This window comes from Esox lucius, chromosome 20 (assembly GCF_011004845.1).
Source record: "Esox lucius isolate fEsoLuc1 chromosome 20, fEsoLuc1.pri, whole genome shotgun sequence".
NCBI classification, from domain to species: domain Eukaryota; kingdom Metazoa; phylum Chordata; class Actinopteri; order Esociformes; family Esocidae; genus Esox; species Esox lucius.
The window spans coordinates 27,506,241-27,520,278 of record NC_047588.1 but is presented as its reverse complement, the minus strand read 5'-3'; the positions used below and the strand labels follow the sequence as shown (position 1 = coordinate 27,520,278).

The following is a 14,038-nucleotide window of genomic DNA, read 5'->3' as shown; positions in this document are numbered from 1 at the left end:
CTTCTCTCTCTGCCCTGTCTGTCTTTCTCCATCTGAACCGTCTGTCTTTCTCCCTCTGCACCATCTGTCTTTCTCTCTCTGCCCTGTCTGTCTTTCTTCTTCTGCCCCATCTGTCTTTCTCCCTCTGCATTGTCTGTCTTTCTCTCTCTGCACCATCTGTCTTTCTCTCTCTGCCCTGTCTGTCTTTCTCTCTCTGCCCTGTCTGTCTTTCTTCTTCTGCCCTGTCTGTCTTTCTCCTTCTGCCCCATCTGTCTGTCTTTCTCCCTCTGCATTGTCTGTCTTTCTCTCTCTGCACCATCTGTCTTTCTCTCTCTGCCCTGTCTGTCTTTCTTCTTCTGCCCCATCTATCTATCTTTTTCTGTCTGCACTGTCTGTCTTTCTTCTTCTGCCCCATCTGTCTTTCTCCATCTGCACTGTCTGTCTTTCTCTCTCTACACCATCTGTCTTTCTCTCTCTGCCCTGTCTGTCTTTCTTCTTCTGCACAATCTGTCTTTCTCTCTCTGCCCTGTCTGTCTTTCTTCCTGCTGCAATTTAACAGGAAGTGTATGTGTGTGCCTAAACTTCCCTCTTAATCTTTCTTGCACTGGATTATCTATGTGAACACTAAACATTTTGCTCCTTGTTGCACTGTTAATGGGAGGAGATTGTCAATACTTTCAATTATGGAATTCTCTGTATTAAGACTGTATTATCTCCATTAAACTGATACAATACTGATTGTGAGTATATCAGTGTTATTGGGGGTTGATGACACTCATACTGGCATGCACTGTTTGTCTCTGTAGCGGTTTGATAAAGCCCATTTTGAATGTGTGTATGGTTCAGAGCAGTCGACTCTGAAAGTGGGGATCAGTGTCAAAAAAATATAGTCCTTTATTATAATGCATGGCATCAACACTGAGGCTCTGAGCAGATAGTATGACTGTAACCAGAGACTTTTTCAACCTATGTTTGTCTGATACACTAACTCTGATACCTAAACTAAACCCTGGTCCTGATACATAACCCTAACTCTGATACCTAACCCTAACCGCTACCTAAACTAAATCCTGGTCCTGATACCTAACCCTAACCGCTACTTAAACTAAACCCTGGTTCTGATACATAACCCTGATACCTAACCCTAACCACTACTTAAACTAAACCCTGGTCCTTATACAAAACCCTTACTTTGATACCTAACCCTAACCACTACCTAACCCTGGTCCTGATACTTAACCCTAACTCTGATATCTAACCCTGATACCTAAACTTAACCTTGGTCTTGATTCAAACATAACCCTAACTCTGATACCTAACATTGATACCTAAACTAAACCCTGGTCCTAATACCTAGCCCTAACTCTGATACCTAAACCTAACTCTGATACCTAACCCTGATACCTAAGCTTAACCCTGGTCTTGAAACAAACATAACCCTAACTCTGATACCTAACCCTGATACCTAAACTTAACCCTGGTCTTGATACAAACATAAATCTAACTCTGATACCTAACCCTGATACCTAAACTAAACCCTGGTCCTAATACCTAGCCCTAACTCTGATACCTAACCATGATACCTAAACTAAACCATGGTCCTGATACCTAGCCCTAACTCTGATACCTAAACTTAACCCTGGTCTTGATACAAACATATCGCTGACTCTGATACATAATGCTTGCATTTGGAGACCTGACTTAGCTTGCTACGCTGTTCATCTATTCCTGCTCAGTTCATGCAGTTTAGTCACACCTGATTTGCATTTGCAGGTGACTGCATGCGTGTGTGAGAGAGAGACACAGGGAGACAGAAGGAGAGAGAGACACAGAGAGAGAGAGAGAGAGAGAGAGAGAGCTGCAGGTGTGTTCACTGCATTGCAGTATATACCACTAAGTGTTGAATTAAAACACTAGTCTCTCATCTATCCACTACACTACTGCCCAAAGGCAGACCAATTGATCAGAACTTTGTGTGTGTGTGTGTTTGTGTGCGCATCTGGACGCAAAGGGAATGATGTCAGTCAATTGGTCAACTCAAAAAACCCAACAATCAATACAATGTCTGTGACGTTTTATTTGGAGGATTGTTTGTGCACAGCAGTGTAGCGTTAGGATCCACAGTGTGGGAATATTGGCGTGAATGGGTTAGTATCAGCCTTCTCAGCATCTGGTTGTGTGATGCCTACATGCATGCGCGTGTGTGTGAGCAGCAGTATTGGGTTGAGTGAATCTCTCTTTTCACCATCACCATTACTGCATGAAAGACCTGTCACTCTGCATTAGCTCTCTTCAGCTCTTCTGCTCCCCTTTTCTCTGCATGTGCGTGCGCGTGTGAGAGAGAGAGACAGGAAAAGGGAGAGAGGAAGGAAGGAGGAAGGTTGGAATGGGTAAAGCCAATATAAAATCATTGAAGGTCATCATTTAGTCAGTCCGCTGGTAGCCGTGGTTTATATCAGGCACGCATTAGCGCGCCTTAACGCACACACACGCGCAAACATAATTAAAATGTTGCAAATGTACGCCATTCTACAAAGCAGACGCTATTGAAGCATATCCCAGAACATGCCCGTATTTCCAGCAAGCAGTGTGTAGCTAATTCAAGGAGGTGATTATTACATCATTTTTGTTAGTCCTGCGAAAACAGTGCATTTTTCCTTCTGTGGTTCTCAAGTCACCAAAAATAGCATATGGTTACCGTTTTTATCCCCTCCCCTCTATACGCAGCTATGGCAGGCATCTCTATATCACTTGCCCTCTCTCTGTCTTGCTCTCTCTCCCTCTCTCTTTTTCTGTCTTTCTCCCTCACTCTGCGGAACTGCGCTACTGCAACGCTCACAGCCCCGAATTTCACCAAACATCGGTGAAAATTGGCATATTGTTGTACAAAAAACGAGAAATACCTTTCCTTACGAATCTCAATCGTCGCGACTCGCAACAAAATATTGACATCAATAACAATGATAACTTGGCAGGCTATTTTGGCGCGCATGAAGGCACGTAGTGGCTATCACACGCAGACACGCTCCGATAACCACTATCATCACCAAAAGACTGATTTTAGTCTGTTTGTTGCGCTGAACAGAAGAGTACTGTTGTAGCCTACACAAGCAACAGAAAATAAACCATCTGATTCAGATTTTTGAGTAGCTTATATCCATTCACATCATCGAGGAGTTAGGTCGGATGCGACAAGTTGCTTACGTCGAGAATTCGTTGTGAGAGGAACCGACCGGCAGACAGAGAACGAGCGCTCGTGAAACCAGGATTGGGGGGGGGGGGGGTTAAGCGTTCTTACTGAGTAGGCTACACACACACGTTTACATCTACCGTAGACACATTTCTTGTTTCAGTGACCAGTCTGTGTATCCACTGTAAACTATATATTTTAAAACCATTCCATTATGTCGCTGATTTGTGTTTATTAGAGATCTGATAAACAGTTTCTTAAATGGTATTTTCCCCAAATTTTGTTATTGCCCCCCCTATTTATTATTTCGATTGTCCCGTTATTTTCGTCACCCCCCATCTCTCTCTCTCTCTCTCTCTCTCTCTTACTCTCTCTTTCTCTTCATCTCGTTTTCCTCTCCTTGGGAGTGTGATGCTCTTCGAATAAGATTCTGAAATAAAAAGCCTGCAGGTAAGACTTATCTATTAGACTTTACTTTGGGGATTGTGTAAGCTAATATGCTGTAGGTCATTATATGGTCCATTTGCAGTTTCGTGTAGACTATTTGCTGTATGAATAAACAAACAATCAACCATGGCTATATTTGCAAGCGTATCCTCTAGTTTTACTGCTCACAACTAACTTATTTTGTCTGCGTCGAAATTTTATAACCAAAAGACTATGAATGCGAGCAAATGACTCTCAAATATAGGGGCATTTTTCCGCACTTTACAATCGGATATATGAGAGGCAAGGATGCTTCGAATTCATAATGCTAGCACATATCCTCATAATGCCGCGTTTTAGTGCGGGCGACGAGGCATCTATAAACCCGATTAAACAGGCCTTATAATGCGCGTGTATGAGAATGTCCTGCTAATTTTGATTTGTGTCAGAAGTCACCTGCGTGTGTATGAATGTGTCTTTGATCCTCACTCAAACGAGTTCTCACGCACTATGCCGGCCGCGTAACACTAGGCGTCCATTTTCCACTGGAGTCAGTGCGGTGTGATGTGTATATCCTACTGTATTAATGAATCCACTGCGGTCCGCACCGCTGTATTTCACTCTCTCCACGCTCTCCGTCGCGGCGCTGGCTGTCGTACTGTATTGGACATTCGTCTGTGTGGCATTGCTTTCATAACATTCAACCTTCACGTTGTTTCTCTGTCGGAATGCTTTCGAGCGCAATCACAATGGAAGCCTCATAGCCTACTCGTTTCATGCTGTTGCCTAGTGTCACTGCATGATCTTTTTGTTTGTCGTTTATGACCATCTTGTTTCGAAGCGTCTGCCTTTTTACAGAGGACCACCAAATTAGCATTCGTCCCAGGCTGTTCAGTCGGGCAGACCCATCTCCATAGGACTATGGAAGCTGAAATGCAATTAAGTGACTGAATGTTATTTTACATGTGTTTTTGAGTAACCGCAGAACAGCATCTTTGGTACATATGTCATGTAGCTCACAAGTTTTTTTCTCGATAAATGGTCACTTGATCCGTTGTCACCAGCAGAGGCCTCCCTCTTTTCCGTCTCTCTCTCTCTCTTTCTCTCTCTCTCTGTCTCTGATGCAGCCCTTCTACTGATCTATTGCAGCCTTAAAAACATTCCTAGCAATGTTTGCATACATGTTGCCTGGGAAGCTTAGACCACTTTGAATGTCAGACTACTTGACTGTTACTACACACTGTATCAGTGGCAAATTATGTTAGGCCACCATGCTGGCGTAAGCACAAAGAATTGTGTGGATTTTGGATCGGCACTGCAAGGACATTCCGTCCATTGTATTTCTATGAATCTTTCTGCAGATGGGCTTTTCTCCTGGCTCCACAGCATCCCCCTCAGACATGCTCTCTTTTTTGTTTGTTGCTCTCTGCTGATGTGTTTGGCTCAGTCCAGAGGGGCCTTGCTCCTCCATGCATGAGCCTTCCTCTGCTGCTGCAGTAATGTGGGGAACTGTGGCACTGCATCACCAGACCTACTGATGTAACGGTGTGGTCCGAGGTGTTAGCCCCTTGGTTGGTTAGCCCAACTTCCTACCCTGCAATATCCAGCTTTAGAATGCTGCTCATCGTGCATAGCGTTTTACTTCCTCCTGTTTTATTTCCTCACGTAAGGCTCATGGTGGAAAGGGAAAAATAGCCATACTCATCTGTGTTTAAAAAAAAAATCTGTTCCCTCTGATTTTCCTCAGACTTTCCTAAATTTAAGTTATTCATTCCCTCATTTTCTTTTCCATTAATTCCCCCAAAATGTAAATCCGTTCCCTCGGATGTCATCTGCAGATTGTTATTAAGGTTTGACTTGAATTCAAGAATGGGCTTGAAATACTTTTTTGGGTTTGAATATAATAATGAGAACTTCACAGCCACTTCAATGTATAAAGTGTACTTACAGTACTCTCACTTAGTGATATGGCAGGTCCCATCCGGCTATCTGTACCAGAATGCACCGTACGCCAATCTGGATATGGTAGTGTGTTAAAGGAATAAAATGTAAACCTCTGATATGGCTGGCATGATGAACAGCGGTTTAATCAGCTACTTGACTCCTTGTGGATTGAAGTGTATCTCTATACACTCGATTACACGCATCAAACCGTGATGTTAATTTCCAGTTTCCATGTTTTCATATTTCTCCACATCACAACAGCAAACAGAAGCCTATAGGCAGTGGGCATGCAAAAGCAAAAACCCTCAATTTGGCTAGGTCACTTCAGTAGCATGAGAGGCCAAGAGCTTAACTAGCAGTCATAACTGAATTTTGCATATTTTATAATACAAACCAAATACACTTTGTACAAATTGAGGTTCATGCTACTTGGATAACAAGAGCAATTGTGAGTTTTGCACCTCTCATCTCCAAAACCCAGAGTACCTCTCATGTATACTGTTTAAGACTATTCACCCATTCAGTTAAACAACCCAGAGTACCTCTCATGCATACTGTTAAGACTATACATCCATTCAGATAAACAAATCAGATTACCTCTAATGTATACCATTAAGGCTGTACATCCGGGTAGATGAGGTACAGAAAAATAAATGACAGAGGCAAGGGTGTATTATCAGGCAGTGAAAACAGTGCATACTGGGTATCCTTGATATCTTTAGACATTGTCCTGCATGCTGGGGCTCCATAGATAAATTCCGACAGGGTCATATATGCTGTGGGCCCCAGGTATCTGCAGACAGGGTCCCGCATGCTGGGGATCCTAGATATCTAAAGACAGGGTCCTGTTTGCTGGGGCCATTGATATCTGCACACAGGTTCCTGTTTGCTGGGGGCTCTAGGTATCTGCAAGCAGGGGTTCCTAGATATCTGCAGACAGTGTCCTGTTTGCTGGGTGCTCTAGGTATCTGCAAGCAGGGGTCCCTGGATATCTGCAGACAGTGTCCTGATTACTGGGGGCGGTATCTGCAAGCAGGGGTCCCTGGATATCTGCAGACAGTGTCCTGATTACTGGGGGCTCTAGGTATCTGCAAGCAGGGGTCCCTGGATATCTGCAGACAGTGTCCTGATTACAGGGGGCTTTAGGTATCTGCAAGCAGGGGTCCCTGGATATCTGCAGACAGTGTCCTGATTACTGGGGGCTATAGGTATGTGCAAGCAGAGGTTCCTAGATATCTGCAGACAGGGTCATGTTTGCTTGAGGGCTATAGATATTTGCAGACAGGGTTCTACAAGCAGGGCTTCCTAGATTGCAGGGTTCTGCAAGTTGGGGTTCCTAGATATCTGCAGACAGGGTTATGCATGCAGCATTCTTAAGATATTTGGAGAAGTGTGACATCAGAAAGCCTGGAGGTTAGAGCATCTGACAAACAACCAAAATAATTGTAGATTGGATGTCAGAGCCAATAAGGTACAAAATCTGTTGTTTTGTCCAGTTAACTGAAATTGCTCCTGTAATATCTACAGTTGTTTCCATTGTGCACTGTGAGTGTTTTCTGCCTGCATCTCTGCATTATGTGCCCTTGGTTCCATTACTTGAACTCAGGATCTAAAACACATTTTGGCTAGTTGGTCCAGATTAACTTCTTGCACCATAGGCCCATGATGATATAGTTATGCCACTGTATAGAAAAGCTATTGTCATGATACCGAGCCAGAAGGAATTCCTGCCTGTAGCACAGGAATTTAATTGTATAATAGCTCCATCATTGCAATTAGTAGTCAGTAGTAGCTTTTTTTGAGGCATTGTTTATCCAATCATCCAGGTTTCTGAAAAATATTTAAGTAGTCTGTAAGTAAGTTAAGTTCTCAACGATATATTCATACCGTACAAAAACTAAAATGTTGTTATTTCAAGCCCAGATTAAAATATAATTAAATGAACTCTAATCAATCAAAGATAAGGACTTGCATTGGAATCTGCATATAAGATCAGAGGGAATGGATGAATTCATTGAGGGAATGAAGAAATACAATTTAGTAGTTCTGAATAAATCAAATGGAGGAAAAAATAATTTAACTCTGAGGAAATTCTTTTTAGAAATGAGGTAACAAATAAAACATTTGAAGTACTGGATAAAATAATTGGTGAGGATGGGTTGATTTATTTCCTCTGCCATGATTCCCCACTAGAAAGATGTTATGCGCTTGGAAGACAAGTTTTTTGAAATAAATATATCTAAAAGAAATGTTGCCGGCCACAATTTTATGCAACCATATAAAATCCATCATACTATACTACAGTAGTAAGTTGGTGAGACCCAATATGATACAGAACCACCAACAACAGCGTTGGACTGGTTACATTGTGTCTGTTATACTAATCAGCTTGGTTGAATCAGGGGTGTATGTACACATCAACAGCATTGGACTGGTTACATTGTGTCTGTTATACTAATCAGCTTGGTTGAATCAGGGGTGTATGTACACATCAACAGCGTTGGACTGGTTACATTGTGTCTGTCATTCTAATCAGCTTGGTTGAATCAGGGGTGTATGTACACATCAACAGCGTTGGACTGGTTACATTGTGTCTGTTATACTAATCAGCTTGGTTGAATCAGGGGTGTATGTACACATCAACAGCATTGGACTGGTTACATTGTGTCTGTTATACTAATCAGCTTGGTTGAATCAGGGGTGTATGTACACATCCAGGTCTCCAGTCAGTAACCAAAGCCAGATACACAGTACCACTATTATATTGAACACATTTCGGTAAAACAGTGGTGCTTATTTCGTAAGTTTGATCAGTTTGTGGTTCATTGCAATAGTTCAGGAACAAGCAAAGGGATCAACTACATAGAGACGTCCAGCCTCCAATGCGTCTGACATGTCTTTAGACCGCAGAATAGATATGCCGTAAGAAGTAGTTAATATAATGTTTTAAGTGATTAAAAGAAAGTGTAATTCTTTTAAGGATACACTGATGAGCCAAAACATTATGCCTAATATGCTGTTGGTCCTCCACGTGCCACACAACACCCTGTCGCCGGTTACTGGTTTGTCCTTCCTCTGACCACTGTCGGTAGGTACTCACCACTGCTGACCGGGAGCACCCCACAACCTTTACCGTTTCAGAGATGCTCTGACCCAGTCGTCTGGCCATAACAATTTGGCCCTTGTCAAGGTTGCTTGATAACCACCTAATCTACCCAGGCCTTGACATGCGCCCTTGTTAGGAGATGATCAATGTTATTCGCCTCACCTGTGAGTGGTCATAATGTTTTGTCTCATCAGTGTAGGCTAATAAAAGGCCATGCCCTTATCTACTCCGTTTATTTCACTCTATATCGCTCATTTGTGGTGATCTTTCTGTTAGTGTTACTAAGCTCTATCCAGTTCCACTGCCAATGGCCAGGATTGTTGAAGGCCACTGCAATGTTCTCCTTCTCACTTGTTTATTTGAACACACTGTGTAAAGGTTGCTGTGATTGAGATCCATTCACAAAGGAAATGTGATTCTGATTTCTTTCTGTGGTTAATCTTAGTGTTGGGCAGGTCTGAATTTTGCCTTTCATACTATAGTTCTTTGTTCTTCATAATTAAGAGGGGCTTTAAATTATAAGCACAAGTAATTTCATCCAATATCAATTTGAAGCGCCCCAGCTACCACAATAAGTCTAAAATTCTGTTTGAATAGACATCGAAAAGACATCTTTCAAATTCTTTTTCTCAGAGCAACCAGTTGGGTACATCCCCAATGGGGTGGGTTACAAATGTTAAAGGGGAACAGCATTCACATAATCATCCATCTGAAGTCGTACTTTGCTAAATGACTCTTGGGTTTATTAGGCAAAATAAGAGTAACAACTGATTGTAGCCTGTTTAAAGTGACAGATTGGTTCACCCCCACCTCACACTACCTGCAGCCCAGCTCAGCCACATTTAGACTGGGCTTCTGATTGGGATCTGATTCGGCTTCAGATTGGGCTTCTGATTGGGCTTCAGATTAGGTATGATATGTCTTACATAGGCTAGATCACTTTAAAACAGTGTGACATCACTTTTTAAGTGTGTGTTTTGAGGAGCTTGGCCATTTGAACAGGGTGATTATGTGACTGTTGTTTCCCTTTAAGAAATCAGTGCACAACAAGCTAAACGGAGATCAGTCAACTTAAGGATGACCTAGAACAGTCAGACAGAATATTTGAAACTTTTGAATGTTTCATCTTTTTCTGCTTTCATCTCTTTTTGTTCTAGTTTTCCTATTTCTTTTTACCCTTACTTTCTCCCCCTCTGTCTCTCTTTGGTTAGATGCAGTAGTTCAGTTTTGCAATGATCATCAGTTCTGTCATGTAGCAATTAAGAGGATCAATGCCTTTGTAGCACTTATGCCTTTTATGACTATGGCCCTGGGCTCCCATGCCTGTGCCGAGTCCCCCCAGTCTCTCCTTACACAGATATACGTTACACTAAGTGTCTTACAGTCTCCTACAGTCTCCAGTCTCCCTCCTTTTTCTGAGCCCATGCCTCTGTCTAGACTGTCTCCCTGGTCTCACCAATATCTTTCTCTAGTCTCTCTCCAGTCTCTCCCTGTAGGCTCTCTTCATGTCTCTTTCTCCTGTTTCTCCAGTCTCTCACAATTCCCTGTCCCCCATCTTTCTCAAATCTCTCTCTCCAATTTGTCAGTATATCCCACCGGCCTCATGCCTGTAGACCACATGTAACCACGCCAGACCAGGACCTCCACGTCTGCTTTCATCACCTGTAGACCACATGTAACCACGCCAGACCAGGACCTCCACGTCTGCTTTCATCACCTGTAGACCACATGTAACCACGCCAGACCAGGACCTCCATGTCTGCTTTCATCACCTGTAGACCACATGTAACCACGCCAGACCAGGACCTCCATGTCTGCTTTCATCACCTGTAGACCACATGTAACCACGCCAGACCAGGACCTCCACATCTGCTTTCATCACCTGTAGACCACATGTAACCACGCCAGACCAGGACCTCCACGTCTGCTTTCATCACCTGTAGACCACATGTAACCACGCCAGACCAGGACCTCCATGTCTGCTTTCATCACCTGTAGACCACATGTAACCACACCAGACCAGGACCTCCACGTCTGCTTTCATCACCTGTAGACCACATGTAACCACACCAGACCAAGACCTCCACATCTGCTTTCTTCATCTGCAGGTTCATCTAAGCTGATGAAACTGAGGATTTGGCGTTTCACACAAATGCTCACCTTCGATGGCCACTGCCACTTTTCTGACTTTTTAATCTTACTTTATTCATTTCTTAAGAGTCAACCACTCATGGACAGCACTCTTCAAGTCATTCCAAAGATTCTTGATGGTATTTACACATATAAATAAAGGCAGAAGCAGTCTTGATGCATTGAGTCAGCCTCTGCTGATCAGCATCCTAGAGTCCATTCTTTCTGAGGCTCCCTCTTGAATTGTTGTTTGTAGACAGAGACTGAGTCTGATTGGCCGAAGAGGGGTTGTGGGGGTTGGCTTTGTAGCCTCTTAAACCAGGAATACCATTCAGGAAATGTCCATAGCTGGTCAGTGTTTGCTGAGTGCGATCTTGTTGTTAGTTTTTGGTGGTGGGCGTGGGGGGGGGGGGTATACTGTTGTGACAATACTGCTTCCTTCGATAAATAATGGGGTTGACATTGTGGCGTTATTATCTCACAGTTGGGTGGCACGGTTAAAATCATGTATGCTGATATGAAACAGATTGGTGATCTTTATGGAAGATTGACAAGCTGTATGGTTGTAGAACATGCCATCATCCTGCCTTTTGTCAGGGAGAACCAAAGCACAGGAATTCCTGATTTCCCTCATCAATTGTAGCCTTATTCTGAGTTTACAATGCTTATTCTCCAACAACTGCCTGTTTGCCAAAAACAACCTTGGAAGAGGAGGACGTCTTTTCAGCTTAGCTTGGAGTCCCCGTTTCCTGCTTCTCTTCTGGCAACGTTGACAGCCAGTCTCCATAACAGGTGATCTTGTACTTAATCTCACTGGGTACGGCTCAAAGGATGTATTGATCTAGGTCTGCTAAGCCTAAAGGAAATAAATCAGTAGTTGTTTATATATAGTCAAAGAGCGTTTGTCAGTCTTAAGAAATTATTGCACAAACATCTTTCCCAAAATTTGATGAAAATTGCTAAACAAAATGAAAGATTCATGGTAACCGACAAAACAAAGCAGCACATCCATCTTCATTAAGATCAAGCACATGTATTTATGTTACAGAGCCACCATGGAGGGTGTGATGTGGTGGTTTATTAATGTGATGAACCAGCCCCTGATAAACTATGCTTTACAGAGACATTAGGCTCACCCTGCATGTGTAGAGTCACTGAGCGTAAACAACAGAGATAAAAGACTTCACGGGACCCCTACTTTTGACTGACCAACATGCTCAGTGGAACACAGTCACGCAACATGGGGCCTCTGACCAGATCTGATGCTTGTAACAGTGTGAGAGTGTGCATGCAAGTGTACGTCTGTGTGGGTGTGTGTGTGGGCCCATGAGAATGTGGCTGGCTCAAGTATTTTCCAATGATCTACTCTAAAGCTGATGGGTTAGATGTTTATAATATTGACTGAATGATCTTTGGACTGTGGTTGTGTGTAATGTATGTGCGCAGGCCCTCGTTGCATGGGTTTCTCTCTCTGTGTCAGTCTGTGAGACTCATCATGAGTGGTCAAACATGATGGAAGGAAATAGACGTCCTGGAGCCAAATCCAACGGCACAGTAGAGGAATCCCTTTCATATTTTCCCTGCACACACATAGGTTTGGGCCACTGTAAGAACACCAGAGAGGATATATTTCTCACACTGACATGCCTCCTTGCACAGCACTGATGACACTGTGGCCTTTTGGATCTTTGGTATGGTAAGAGCCCCCCCGAGCGACCTCAAGGTCATTCACACCTGGTCTACATATAGTACTTTCTCAACAGTTGTAATAACACAAATTGCATGTTGGTCAGTCAATCCATCTAGACTTCCTGTACACCCAGGGGGTTAACCTAGACAGACCTCCCTAGCTGATGGTAGCAAATGTATCTAATTGCCTACTGCTCTCTCTTGGTGTTGGACTGTCAAAGGAAACACCTCACACAAATTACATTTGCATGGATTTGGTCCCTTTACTGTGCAACGGACAACACATCACTTTCAAGCACACACACACACACACACACACATTTTTTATTTTATTTGGATGTCTTGCCAGAAGAAAGCCTCTACTATCAGCTGATCATATAACCCGGTTTCAAAAATGGTTCTAATGGCGTCTAGAAAACTCCAGACACTGATATTTGTATCTTGATGAGAGTAGAGGCTTTCTTCCAGAAATATGTCCCAATAGGTTGTTGGCATGGTGGTGGTGTTGTGGTTATTGTTGTTTTAGAGCATTGGAAATCCAAATGTTTCCGCCAAAGGTCTCAAACCGTCGTTCTCCCTGTACATATATAGCTGTATATACTATCTGAAGTGTTTTATTGTTTGTATGGTGCATTAGCACAGTAACCTGCATGTGGTTTACATGTAATTAGGAATATAGATTAACATCAGATTTCTCACTGAGCCTATTAAACTGTATTCTCCAGGTACAGTCATCATGTTTTATTAGGCTGAATACATTAACTTGGCTTATGATAGGTTGGGGAAATAAATAGCATGCAAATGATATTTGAGTGATGGTGCTTGGAGTACATAGAAATAGAGAGCTTTGTTCACAGAACTTAGGTATTACATTATTATTATACAGAGAATACATTAGTGGTGATTCTCTAAATCGCAGACAATGTGACGGACAAGCCAGAAAAATTATGTACAAGCTTTTATTAAACGTGTTTTTGAGTGTTTTTGCACCTTTATTAAGGTTTTTATTTTTCCTTTTTTCCCCCTCGAAGATTTCAGTTTGTTTTTCAATTGAATTGTTCACATTATAGGTCACATTAAAAGTGGAAAAAGTTCTGACATGATTTATCTTTGTCTCATTCTTTTACATCACAAAAACCTGGCATTTTAACAGGGGTGTGTAGACTTCTTATATGCACTGTATGTAGGGATGCACCAATATTTTTCGGCCAGCAATAGGAATCATACAATTAGAGGCAAAAAATACAACAATGGCAGATATTTCTCAGCAGTAATCGATGAGTACATCGATGATGTGCAAAATCTGTGACACAAAAGTGAAGTGCCTTGTGGCATGGTAATGTGTTACATGTTTGCTCAATGAAAAATTACAGCTTTGTCAGATCAGGACAGAACAGCAAGTAGCCATTTGTAACATATATTCCACTCCACAAGTACCAACGGTAAAGTTTAGCAAGTTAAGCTTATCATCTTATAAAACATGATACAGAAAATCATGAGAAGAAGCATTTGGTTTGTAACTTATTATTACGACAAAGTATCTTGTTATTGTGACTTGGATATTTAAATTGTTA

General features: G+C 42.4%; 1 protein-coding gene across 1 annotated transcript in view; it reads left to right on the top strand.

Moving 5' to 3' along the window:
* Window positions 1-3,538: 3,538 nt before the first annotated feature.
* The window catches only part of cacng8b (calcium channel, voltage-dependent, gamma subunit 8b), a 40,865-nt gene continuing 30,365 nt past the window's right edge, over window positions 3,539-14,038 (top strand). The window contains exon 1 of the mRNA XM_010884897.3: window positions 3,539-3,619. The gene's annotated coding sequence lies outside the window, so the exon portion shown is untranslated. The remainder of the gene's footprint in view (window positions 3,620-14,038) is intronic.